Source organism: Peromyscus eremicus, chromosome 9 (genome assembly GCF_949786415.1).
Source record: "Peromyscus eremicus chromosome 9, PerEre_H2_v1, whole genome shotgun sequence".
Taxonomy (NCBI): domain Eukaryota; kingdom Metazoa; phylum Chordata; class Mammalia; order Rodentia; family Cricetidae; genus Peromyscus; species Peromyscus eremicus.
This window is the reverse complement of record NC_081425.1, coordinates 7,882,292-7,895,601: the sequence shown is the minus strand read 5'-3', so window position 1 is coordinate 7,895,601 and position 13,310 is coordinate 7,882,292. Positions and strand designations below refer to the sequence as shown.

The 13,310-nt window shown below is 37.3% G+C and overlaps 1 protein-coding gene across 1 annotated transcript in view; it reads left to right on the top strand.

Moving 5' to 3' along the window:
* The window catches only part of Gpc6 (glypican 6), a 1,034,707-nt gene that overhangs the window by 41,258 nt on the left and 980,139 nt on the right, over window positions 1-13,310 (top strand). The window lies entirely within an intron of this gene.

The window sequence follows — 13,310 nt, the reverse complement described above, 5'->3', positions numbered from 1 at the left end:
ATGAATATATTCATATATACAATATATATGGATGTACACACACACATACACACACACAAGCCATCTGTTATTAAGGACTTTCTTTAATTTTGCAATGCTCCCTCAGGTCTAAGTTAGAGAAACCATGTTTTCACATGTGGGATATTTCTCTAGAAGATCAGTGGTTTCCATATTGAATGTGCATTAGAGTCATCTAGAGGCTTCTGGACACACTTGCCAAATCAAACCACCAAGATTCTTAGTTCAGTAGGTTTGGAAAAGGACCTGAGAACCTGAGGTTTTAATTATGTTTCCAGCTCCATGCTGGAGCTCGGAATTTGGGATTACAACACACAAGAGCTATTAGTTTTAGGAAATGATTCCTGAGTTATCATATAAGGCAGACAGAAACAGTTGGTCAAAATATGATAATCAAGAATGCAATGCTATAAACCAGTTGTGGCCATTTGTATATGAATGATTTCTTCATGTCTTGCCAAAAAAAAAAAAATAACGTCTTTAACATCATTTCCAATATTTCTCGCATTGACTTGATTGTGGAACTGTCTTTTCAACCACCATCTCTTCTTTTTTCAGGAATACTCATTTTGATCATAATTTGAATTTTTTTCTTAGGAATTTGAAATCAGGAAAACAACAGGATTCTAGGATCACAGCAGGGGCTAGAGGTTGTGAATGCCCTGATGGAGGAGGGCTCTGGGCAGCTTATCACTCTTCTTTGTCTTCAATATCAGCAGAATCTAATGCTGCCCATAAATGTTGGCAGGAATATACAGGACGTGTGAAGAAAGCTCTGTACGTGCTCTCATAATTGAAAGTGCAGGAAATACTGTTAAAGCTTTGTTTACTTTAATTCCAAGATTTGCTTTGAGATTTGTCTCTGAAACTTTCTTGTTTGGCTTTTTATTGTGACAGGTGTAAATTCCACAGCTATGTGTGCTCACATATTAGCTGAAGATAGGGATGCTGTAGTGTATACCTAGCCTGATACAAGCTTTGACAGGTGATAGGATTCTTGCTTCTTCACAAAAAGCAGCAGGTGGTCTGCACCAGGGCAGTGCTAGAACACATCAATCTGCACCCCAGGCTTCCCGAAGGTGTCTTTTTACCCCTGTGAGTGAAATTAGTTTTCTGCCTATGTCATCATTCGCCTAGAACCCTTAGGGCCATGTGGAAAAGGATCAGAACAAAACTTTCTTTGTTCTGTGAAGAAAGGCTGCGTCAGACGCCAATAACAAGACTTGACTTCTACTAATTTCCTAAATAAATACAGGGTTGAAAACATCAGTTTTGTAGACATCCAGAGAACTTCATTCTGTGGATTTTTACAGCTTTTTATCCAAGTGAAGTAAAAAACAAATGTAAATAGCCAACAGAGGTCCGAGATTTTTGTAGAAAAAAATGAGCAAAATAAATGTGATGGATACCATCACACGCTATTCATCTCTTCCCTCACTTTTTCCTAATTTTCACATTCTACATAGCAAATTTACCTTTACATGTGAGGTACATATCTGAAAAGACGGTAGGCATAAAGCAAGTGTTTGCTGAAGGATGGCGTTTTGCTGTCGTGAATACCTAATGCCATGTAGCTTCTTTACTACTGCAAAATCAACCAGGCTGGAAACAGCAATACCTGGAAAAGGGTTCTTACCACCAATACCCAGGCAAATTCTTTAAGGCAGATGGCATTACCTTCATTTTAAAGTATAAAATCATCCAGAAATGTCAGGGTCATACCCCTAGTAAGCGGTGAGAACAGACTCTGAGTAAGGATTTGGTTTTCAAAACCTTCTACCTTACAATGACTTCATATTGTGCTGAAGGAGGCCAGGATATCAAAGCCTGGAATGATGCTTATCTGGAGAACAGATTAAAATTTTGGAAGGAGAATAAATGCTCTGCTCCCATCAAAAGGATCCATTAAAATATATAAAGAATAAACTAAAATCACTAGCTTTAATAGTGCAGTGTTAAATGAATATCAATGTATTAATTCCTGAGGTAATTCTCTCAAGAGAACTTTGCATGAATAAAGCTCCAGTCTGCACCTATTTTGAATTCACTGAATTGGAAAAATTTAATATTCAGTATGTAGACAAAAAAGATGAACATTTTATTACATTTATTCTGAGTTTATTTCTTGACAGTAATGGAAATACAGAAAGATGAAGTATACAGAGCCTATTTAACCTCATATTTTAATATTGTGCATTTGAATTTAGCTAATCTCAGTAAAATAGAATTAATAAACAACCTTATTTATTGGTACAAACTCATTTTTTAACTGAATGTTTTCTAAGATAACCTGTGAACATAAAAATACAAGGTATGATATTTAATGGAATCCATGTGCAGTGAAATAAAGATTTGTATGTTGTATTTCATAGAGTAGTCTGAATTTAGATTTTTGTGAAGTCAAAGGTGAAACAACCAGGAGACAAAGTTGGCACAAAGTCCCTCCCTATTGAGAAACTATTTGCAATTGATAACTGATCAGAGAGGGAAAATCAGTGTTCAGCAATGGAGTGGCAGGTAGTTGGCTAACCAAGTTAGACTCCATGATTTTTATTGTCACCCCTCCTTAGTTTTTAAAGAGAGAAAAATATATGAATTTGGTGAGTAGAGAAGGAGTGGAGAATCTGGGAACAGTTATAGGACTGGAAAGATTATGATAAATTATGATGTATAAAAGTCTCAATGAATATATAAGAAAGTGAAATAATCAAACCAGAAATGTATGTACCAGAGAAAAGATTTTCTACCTCCCCAAGACAAATGGAAGGACTCAGTGAATCAGCTCTGAGGGTGGTGAGAGGGCTCCCCATGAAGTACAATTGTTTCAAGGGGAAATTTTCTAATTAAACACATGCATCTTATACTTAGATTCTGGTGCCACTGGGAATACTGATATCTTTGAAAAAGGTGGCCAAATAGTCTATGAGAAGTTCCTCTGGTTGGGTCTGATTCTTCCAGCTTCCTAATTTAGCTGATCTAATGAGTTAGGGCGAAAGAAACCAATAAGCTTCCTGTCAACCCTTTTTCTTGACTCTTTCCTTAAATACAAGAAAAGGCCAAATATGAGAATTACTTTTTGTTAAAAAGAGGAATGTTTGAATTATAAATTTATATTTGACCTGTTAAAAGATTCAAATACTTTCCATAGAAAAGTCACCGGATACTTACTCCCTCTCCTGAGCATTTTCTCCACGCAGTTATTCACATTGAACTCTCTTGGTAACAAACCCCAAATCTTTACCCAGTATAGTTATTTCAATATGTTTTAACTAGAAAAATTGTCACTCCTGCCTGGCTACAGTCCACTATGATATGAGAATGTGGTGTTACTCACCCTCACTTACCACTAAGCCATGCCAACCACCTTGAGAGGGAAAGGGGAGGTTTTGAGAATGAAGGAAACAAATTATTAAGTAAATAAAGTGTAGCTAGAGTTTTCCTGCCTGGCCCACAGTCATGACAAATCTCTGTCACCCACCTGTCCCACAGTTGCTCAGACCCAACCAAGTAAACACAGAGACTTATATTGCTTACAAACTGTATGGCCATCGCAGGCTTCTTGCTAACTGTTCTTATATCTTAAATTAATCCATTTCTATAAATCTATACCTTGCCACGTGGCTCGTGGCTTACTGGCATCTTCACATACTGCTTGTCATGGTGGCGGCAGTGTCTCCCTCAGCCTTCTTGTTCTCTCAATTCTCCTCTCTGTTAGTCCCGCCTATACTTCCTGCCTGGCTACTGGCCAATCAGTGTTTTATTTATTGACCAATCAGAGCAACACATTTGACATACAGACCATCCCACAGCAATAAAGGTTATATAGAATGGCCTCAGTTTTCTCAATATGTGATGAGTTTTTGAGTGTTATGCCTATCATCTACTCTTTACAATTTCTCAGGGAGTTAGATAAATAAAAGCATTGCTTCAAACCAATGGAGAGTGGCAGCTGGTCTAAATCAGTAGAAAAGCCCTCCAATGATCATGCTTATTTGTGGAATGGTGGGAGTTTAATCTTTGCAAGAAAACACTAAAAGCCTAACTGGGGGAATCTAGTTTAGTGTCTGAGAAGTCACACATGTAGTCTTGTTGAGTTCCATGTGCTAATAGAACAGAAATCTGTCCAGTGGCAATGCAAAGCTTCAGGTCACATTTAACTTGATAGTTGGAGTTTAATGCATGCTTTTATGCATTTGGATAAACATGCATGCTTTATTGCATTTATTCTCTTCTTGATTTTTGCTTCTATTTGATTAATATTTCATTGGTATCCTTAGAGCTCATAAACAAACTGAAGCAAGTACACAACTCAGCAGAGAGTTTTCAGAGAACTTGCCCTCAATTTTAGATTCCTTTTGGAAAACTTACACGTAGATGATCTAAGAATGGTTAACTATGGATTGGCAAGTATACATTAAGGCTTATATTCTCTGAGGGCAAAAAGTATTTTTTAAGATATTGAATGTTGTTAGCTTATTTTGCTAGGTTTTTTTTGGTACACTTGTAATAATCGTTTAGCTCATTGCAAATAGCAGATTAAAACATACACATTCCTGCTTTTTCGAGTGAGTCTGATTTTATGTTTAAAAGGCTGTGCTTATACAGTAGAAGCAAACAGCAGAGTGAGTGAGTCGGAGAACCAGAGGAAAGTCCCCAGGGCATAGGAGCAGTGCAGTTAGCAATAATTTTAATTAGACACCCAAACTGAGTCAGCCTCCAATCATGTGTGTGTCTTACAAATAGGGTTGATTATGTCCTTTATGTCCTTTCAGGGGCTTATAAGATTTATACCAGTAGTTAGTTGCTTTGTCTGAGCTACAGAGAATATGTAATAGTTTTTATGAGGATTAATGATCAGAAATGTCTCTAGGATGAAGTTCTCTAGGATGTACACTGTAGTATTTTGATATTACCCATATCTGCTTGTAGTCATGTCAGTAATAAGAGGCAAACTGTGATATGAGACTTTGGTTTTATATGTAGCCATCAGATACTTTTATATAGAACATTGTGTAGCAGATTTCTAACCTTGGATGTTTCTTGGAGCCATGGATTAAACAAATAAATCATGCAACTATTTTGGGCTATAAAAAGCAGTTCATTCCATTCACGGAACAAATACAGAGTGTACCTACTATGTGCTGAGTGCTGGAGGTAAATTATTGAGTGAAAAGGGGCATATTGGAGTCTGGGCTTGGAGGAAAAGGTGAAATAAATAGAAGCTATACTTGGCTGGGGGAACAATTCAGTAGGTCTGGGAAATGATCAAGGCTTTCTTGAGAAACCTGAATGGGAGGTCCAGGTTGGAGATGAGGGGGACTGAAGGAGCACATGGAATTGGGCTGTGGGGTGGTCTTTGGCAGAATGGAGTAAAATTCTTTTAAGAAAATGAAAGGAAGCTGCAGAGATTAAAGCATAGAAAGGAGCAGGGAAGGGTTTATGACCAGCTCAGGATATCTGCCCCAAGTGTTTTATCATTATTACTGAAGTAATGCATGAAAAAATTTTGGAAGAACTAAAAATACTGATAGGGAAATAAAAGTCACAGATTCTCTGATTACCTTTAGCTTCTTCATTTCAACATTTTGCAATTAATGCTATTTTTCATTCATGTGTGGATAAATATGCAAACAGATACTCTAGCTGTGCAAAGGAGTCAATATTCTTACTGTCACACTCTGTTAGTGATATTTGGGGTAGAAAATGATTCATCAGCTAAAGAATGATATTTTTGAGCATGGTGGCTCTGTTGACACTGTCAATCATAGTTCAGCTAAGTTAACAGAAGTCACACTTGTTTTCAGAAAATTAATTTATACTTTTCTTCCTGTCCCAAAATGAGAAGTCATTTTTCATCAGATGTCTCCTCTCTAACTCTCTCTCTCTCTCTCTCTCTCTCTCTCTCTCTCTCTCTCTCTCTCTCTCTCTCTCTCTCTCTCTCTCTGTGTGTGTGTGTTTCATGGGAGATAGATAAAAGTAACAATAATGACAGTTCTAAAGAATGACAAAATTAGCAAAACTCGGGTGATCTTTGATGGTAGAATCAAACTGGAAAAATTGACAGGGATAAGAGTTTTGCTTTTGAGAATATTTAAAGTAATCATCAGAGTTCATGTAGTTCTTACTTGGCAGTTGCTGGTAGACATGTGTACTGCATAAAATCAACTTACTAAGGAATTTAGACTGAGTTATTTTGGAGGGAGGTATATTTATAGATATCAGAAGTCGAAAACAGGTAAGACAAGGACAAATTAATAGGGAATGTGTCCACAGAACTCCGCTGTGTGAGGAGTCAGGTCTCATCGTAAAACCCACACCCAGAGGACCAGGTCTGCAGAGGCACTCACAGCTTAGAGAGAGCTGGACAGATCCCCAGGCAGTACAACCACCAGGGCACCCCTGCCCTTGAGAGCCTGCTGCTCAGATGCCAGTGTTCTCAAAGCTGTCTCGTGCCAATGATGTTTCTTCCTGTCGTACTGTAGAAGGCTATGTCAGCCTGTGAACTAAATGCTCTTCTAGACTTTGCATTTTGAGAACGCGTTTTAAAGAAAAGATTGTCATCCTATGCAACTTCCTGTGGAGTGTTGTGGCTGTTATCTCTCTGTAAAGAGACCAGGAACCCTTTGTCCTTTCCTCTGGCCCAATGAGATAGGTGGAATTGAACTGAGATGTGGTCATTCGTATCCTTCCTCACTTCCTTCTCCCTTTCTTCTCTCCCTCCCTCTCCCCTTTCATCCTTCTTCCCACACCCTCCCTTCTTCCTCCTTTCTACTTTCCTCTTAGCCTCTGCCTCTCATTCCATTCCTCTTTTTCTCCTCTTGATGCTCCTTGTGATTAGAAACATAAAAGATCCTAGCCAGAAATTTAAGTACAGCTGAATAATAATGTGTAGATAATTGTCACATGATAAGAAGCTAAAAGGAATCTATAAGAATTTTGGCCCAAGCCGGGCGGTGGTGGCGCACGCCTTTAATCCCAGCACTCGGGAGGCAGAGCCAGGCGGATCTCTGTGAGTTCGAGGCCAGCCTGGGCTACCAAGTGAGTTCCAGGAAAGGCGCAAAGCTACACAGAGAAACCCTGTCTCGAAAAACCAAAAAAAAAAAAAAAAAAGAATTTTGGCCCAAATGAGCAGACACCGAAATGACTTTGTCCCTCAGAAGGGAAGGCTAGTTTCCAGAGAAGTGTCACTTGGTCTGTCCAGGCCCAGGAGATTCCCATGCAGCGTTCATCACACTCATGTGTTTCCATGCATGTCTTCTTTTCATCTCAGGGAATGTTATCAACACTCAGACATATTCAAAAGATATCAGGGAGGAGATGCACAGTTGAGTAATAATTAGGAATGTGACACATATTGCATTTGTAAGACACATCAAACCATTTTCAGATATTAGGGGTGTAATCAAGTCTGCAACACATTTTGCTAATGATATCTCCTTTAACTTTCAAGCCCATATGTATTACAGGGGAAATGGTATCCATATGTTTGATTCGTTTGTGCAGTTCATTAAAAGATGTATTTAAAAAAAAACTATTTAAAAACACTTGAAGTTTCATCTTAAAGATAACTCCTCTTGTCAAAAAAAACTACACTTTGATAGAGAAAGTTAAATTTTATGAATTAAAAAGAATGTTTTGAAGTATCCTTACATGGTGGAATGGCTGACCCTAGCTTATTAATCAATACATTACCTCACATAATTATCATTTTTGTTCCAAGTGTATAAACAGGGTTTCAGCATCAGATGTATAAAGTGAGGATGTGACTGCTCCAAAGCATGGTTGAGGGGAAGGTTTTTATTGTAGATACAGGGAAAGAACAGTCAGAGGCATCGGGAAGAATCCAGAGCACAGAGAGAAAGAAGTAGATTGAACATGGACAGCAGACTGGCCATGGTCATGAAAAGAGAGAGAGAGGGAGAGCAAGAAAGAAGAAGAGAAAGAGAGGGTCAAGAGAGGTGGGGCAGGGAAGGAAGACAAAAGAGAGAGTCCAGAGAGTGAATTGACAAAATGGCAAGGTTATATGGGAAAGAGAAGCTGGAGAAGAGAAGTTTAGGGTAGGGGTGGAGTGAGAAGAGTAGAGACGATTCACAGGATGGGAAGCCAGGCACGTGCTTTGGTGTGAGGACAGACACCACAGACAGCCGTCTTCCATTCTGACAATGACAACAAAATGGCACCGTGGGTTGAGGGAAAAGGGTGCCAGAATTTGGGGGAGTGGAGTTCCCCTTGTACCCGACATCAAGAATGTACCGTTTGGTTACCATCCACTCTAAGGAAATCAAGTTCCTGTTTTTTGTTTGTTTGTTTGTTTTCTTATAACTTAAATTTGTTCAAATACCCCACAAAAAGACGCTTTAGTGTTAATAAACGGGTATGATATCATCAGCTTAGCTTTGCCAATAAGGAATTTCTTGATCGAATGCAATTTGTTAAACTATTTTCAAGTTTCATCAGTTTGATTTTAAATAGAACTTGCAAATGTCCCACTTAATAAAATGTATTTGTAGATCATCCTTAGGAGCTGTTGAGTTCTAGAGCTTCTCATAGTTCAGTCTTCTGAAACTGCAAAGTAATTCTTCTCCAATTAAAATAATTTAAACATAATTAGCAGAAATCTATCCACAATAAGACAATCAAAACCATTTGGGCTTGATCATACCAAAAAAAAAAAAAAAAAAAAAAAAAAAACAAACCACTTTCAAAATGTGTATCCTATCTCTTAATTTCAAGTATGGATATTTTTATGCCTGCAGTAATGTGATCAAATAAATTATCAGCAGTACTTCAGTGCTCTGTATCAACTGTAATTTAACACATCTGTCCAGAAGAGTAGTGAATAATGAATTGCAGTAATCAATCCAGATAAAAGAGATTTAATTAACATTAACATCTCCTCCAGGTCTTTAGAAAACTTTCTTTTTTGTTTTGTTAATCAGGAATCTAATCTGTGGATTCTGTGAAGATGATGAAAGAGTATTTCCAAGATAGATTTTGTTAAAGGTGTTTGAAATAGTTAGTGTGGGGATGGCTGGAAACCTCCCTCTGTTTTTCCTAAAAAGATATATTATTAAAAATTGGTAATGGTCTTCTATGACACGGTCTGGGTGTCACATCACACAGCCACTTTGGAAGGAATAAAGGTACTTTGCTACATTTCATTCAATATGTATTTGGAGAAAGCGGATCTGTGGGTGACCATCACAAAATCCTCAGTGTTTCAAAGAACAATTTTAGAATAAGTTTTCAGACACAGAAGCTTGTCAGAAGTAGCACACTCAGGATACTGGTAGAACTACTTGTGTTCTCTACAAAGTGATCAGTCACCAGATACACACACAGGAATATAATCATCATATAATCACCTTGCATGCTCCACAGACTAGTTTCATTGGTCAAATAAGCAACTGAAGGCTTAGGCAGATAAGGACATGAAATGAGAGTCTGTCTCTGGCCTATAGACTATGTTGGGATTTCTTGCTTTGGTTTAAAAAGTAGAGGCCAAGGTCTAGGGTGATGATATGTGAGGTTTTTAATGATATGCTGACCCCATTATAAGTACCAAGTTTAAACTCCAGTGTAAGCAATGACAATCAACTTATCAGGGCTTATCACTAGGTAATTGTATTTTAGAATGGTCAGAGACAGGGGAGTAACACTGGAGTCAGACTATACAAGACCTAGTCTGTACTAAGTCATTTAATCTCTCTCATGTATTAAAATCTCGCAGATTTTAATAACTGTGCCAGGATGCAAAAACAATTTAAAATGTGAAATTTCATTTATTTTGGTAACAGAAGTGTAAGAAGGATATCATTAAACTGTTAATTATGTAATATCCTAAAAGACAATCATAAAGTGAAAAAGAAAATATATTTAACAGTACTAAAACACTGTTTAGATATTAACATAAAATTATATTAAATACTACTTTAGCCATTCTTAATATTTTATTGGACCGTGGCAAAAAGGACTATTAGGAAAAGTAATGTCTGCTTTTAAAGAGGAAGGTGATGCAGCATAGAAGAATGTGTATACTGCATGCATGTTTGTATGTCCTAGATCAATAATACATCCACATGCCTACTTGTAGACGAAGACATAAATATATATGGGCAAACATATCCCATGTTGATGTGACTTAATCGTAGAATTCAGCCTTTCAACTCACATGGTCAAAAGCAACAAGCATACCCGGGCAGACTGTATTTGACTTTGAACCATCTCGTGTTTGACTGAATTACAATCTGTACACAAGGCTTTGTTTATGTGTGCAACTCCTCTTACTTTCAGGGTCAAAAGGTGAGTCACAAAGTCTGCAAATAAACACTGGAAGCTCCTTTTACATTTTCTGATCCTATTTTTTGTTTGTTTGTTTGTTTTCTAAATTCAAGGCTGATATTTCATAGCAAAACAATAGTCCCTGATTTGGCAACTAATGTTGTAAGCCACATAGACTCAAGAGGAGACATTTTTCTGTTAGTGGAGCATCAGTTCAACATGTAGTTATCAAAAAATGGAATGATCCAGAATTTCTTAAGTTAGTATGTGGAATTACTCATTTTTTGTTTCATAGTGTTGGGTCTAGGCTGGAAATAAAGCATGGAAGTTAGTTTAATGAGACTCTTCATAATCATTTAAGGCCAATTGCTGGCTTGCTAGGGTTCAGGTGCAAATTTGTCAAGTCATTTAAATGCTTGCCCAATCCCCAGTGTTTACTTATGTCTTTTTTTTTTAACCATGAAAATGAAAATTGCGGGTGATGTCTGCTGGGTGGGTTGAAATCAGATAAAAATAACACAAAAGAGCAAGAGGATGGGGGAGATGATACTGTTGACTAGGCACAGAAATGAAGAAATGCAGTCACAATATGGTTTTGTGGGGGATGTGGGGTTGCGGGGTGGCTTGAGAAAGAGGGCTGGGGGGTGGGAGGAGGGAGGAGGGGGGTTTGTGGATAGTATGTGGAGTGAGTAGAAAATTTCTTAATAAAGAAAAATGAAAAAAAACAGTATGGAATATTTAATGATATTTTTAGTGTGGAATGAAAAAATGGAAACAATAAATTTAGTTGATAGATTGATTCATTTTATGGTGATTGACATCTCAGTGACATACTTTCTGCATTAGGAAATTTTACACAAATAATCATTTCCAAAGCCACATAAATTGATAGCCTCCTTCTCTCACTCAATATCAGAGTTATCACCACCCAGTCTGACTAAATGCATTTCTCACCACACTTCTGTGCATGCAAACACATTGCCCACTGCTGTGAAAATTAGTGCAACTTTGGTGAGTCATTTGTTCCAACCTTTAGGGACCCATACTGATCTCATGATGATTTTAACCTTTACATGATGTACTCTTAGTGTTGGAGCCTAGCTATGAAAATTCAGCTTACTTTGGTAAATGTTTTAAAAGAAGTATGAAAATGTTTGTATAAAATAGTTACTTAAAATATATTTAATATTGTGGTTAACATCTCATAATAGTGATTTTAAAGTTTTGTACAAATTTATTTTTCATCCCAAAGATTTACAACCTTCCCTAGCCAAAAGGTTACCAAATCTTCAGCTATGTGAACTTGTGGGAGATAGACAATAATATTAAAATAAGCTAATTTTTGTGATTTCCTATTAGAATTACATAAGAATAGGCAAGCTCATCTGTTTATGACTGTGGAGGACCTGAGTGTGGAATGGGATTCCTATAACGACAGGTTGTAACCTGTAAGTGACATCCCCACAGCTCTTGATAATAGAAGAAGAACCCTTTTGTCATTAATTAGACAATTTTGTCCCAACCTTGTGGATAATTAACTTAGGCCACATTCACGGGTTAGAGTTTGTTCATTTTGTGGTCAGGATGAAATTGAGATGGCCTGCTCCCATAAGATGCATTAAAACAGTGTTTTCAAGTAGATGTGTAACTTGATGTCCTGTGAGTACTTGAGAGTTGCTTATGATTGGGTGCCCCATGTAAGTAGGGACTCATTTCCATGGGAAGATTCCCCCAGAAGATGCTTTGTGAGAACTGGAGGAATTCCAGATTTCTAAGAAAGAAAAAGGAGTAATAACAATACCATAGAATAAATGAATGAATGAAACAACCTTTAAAATGAAACTGACAAAACTATGCACTCATAAATGGGCTCAGAAATATTTACAGAGTGCCTAAGTAACAGCAAGTATTACATGGTTAAGCTGATATGTCAGTCAAGCAGAATAAATGCATTATAGAATACATTACGAGGGATACAATTTGTGCAGTGTGTTGGTGTTTCTGTAATTGAAAGGAACCTGCTTTTTAAGAGAGTTAATTTACTGTTAATAATTAAGGAAGGCAATTGTTTTAAATGTATGACTACTATGACTCTTTTATCTTTAGTAAAATAGTGGCTGAATTTTTATAGCCATAGTCGTTCAATATTTAAATGTATGGTATTTAAATCCTTTGTAGAGGTGATATTGAAATTAACCATGCACCAGAAGACATTTAAGAAATTTGTCATGAGCTAATACAAGTTTGTTGGCCTCATTGGCTAACATGGCTTGCAAAAGGCTCATTCATAAAGCTCATTCTTGCCAAGGTCCATGTAGAACTTCCTGTTCCAAGTAACTGTATTTCACAATAGAAATTATTTTGAAAAATTAATGACCATATCTTTTTCACCTGCTTTTGAAAAGACAACATACAGTGTTTGGGAAACCTTTGGTATTTACATTCAATGAAAATTAAGAAATAAAAAAAAAGTTTGTGTTGTAAAGGAAATTATTCTTCACCGTAAATGGAACTGATGTCTGTTTTTCTTGAGTGAATCCTATGTCACTTGAAGGAAAATAATTCTGCATTTAATGCTCAACTCATAGGTGTTTGCTGATTTTGAGTAGAAACAAAACTTGTCATTGATGACTACTTGTGGAATGGATGTTTTCTGGTATTGATCTTTTCGGTAGTTACTCCTGCCTCCTTCCCTCTCTGCCTTCACCTCTTGCATGTGGCCTCTTATGGAAGGGTGAGTTGTCACTGGTTTTGGTAAAACAGAATGATGCACATCCAGTAGCATGCTGTTACTGGCCTGAGCTTGCTTTACCCCTTCGGTCTGTGTCGCTTCAAATGAGCTACCCGTGTAATTAGTACACGTGATCTGGTAGTGTGCTCACTCATGGGTATAGGAAGTGAGATTTTCAGCTCCATTTCCCCCTGAACATCTGACCTGGAAGCGCAGAGGAAACAAAGGGATTACTGCTTCTTTGTATAGCCATGTTTTGACCCCCAGACTTTTCTTTATA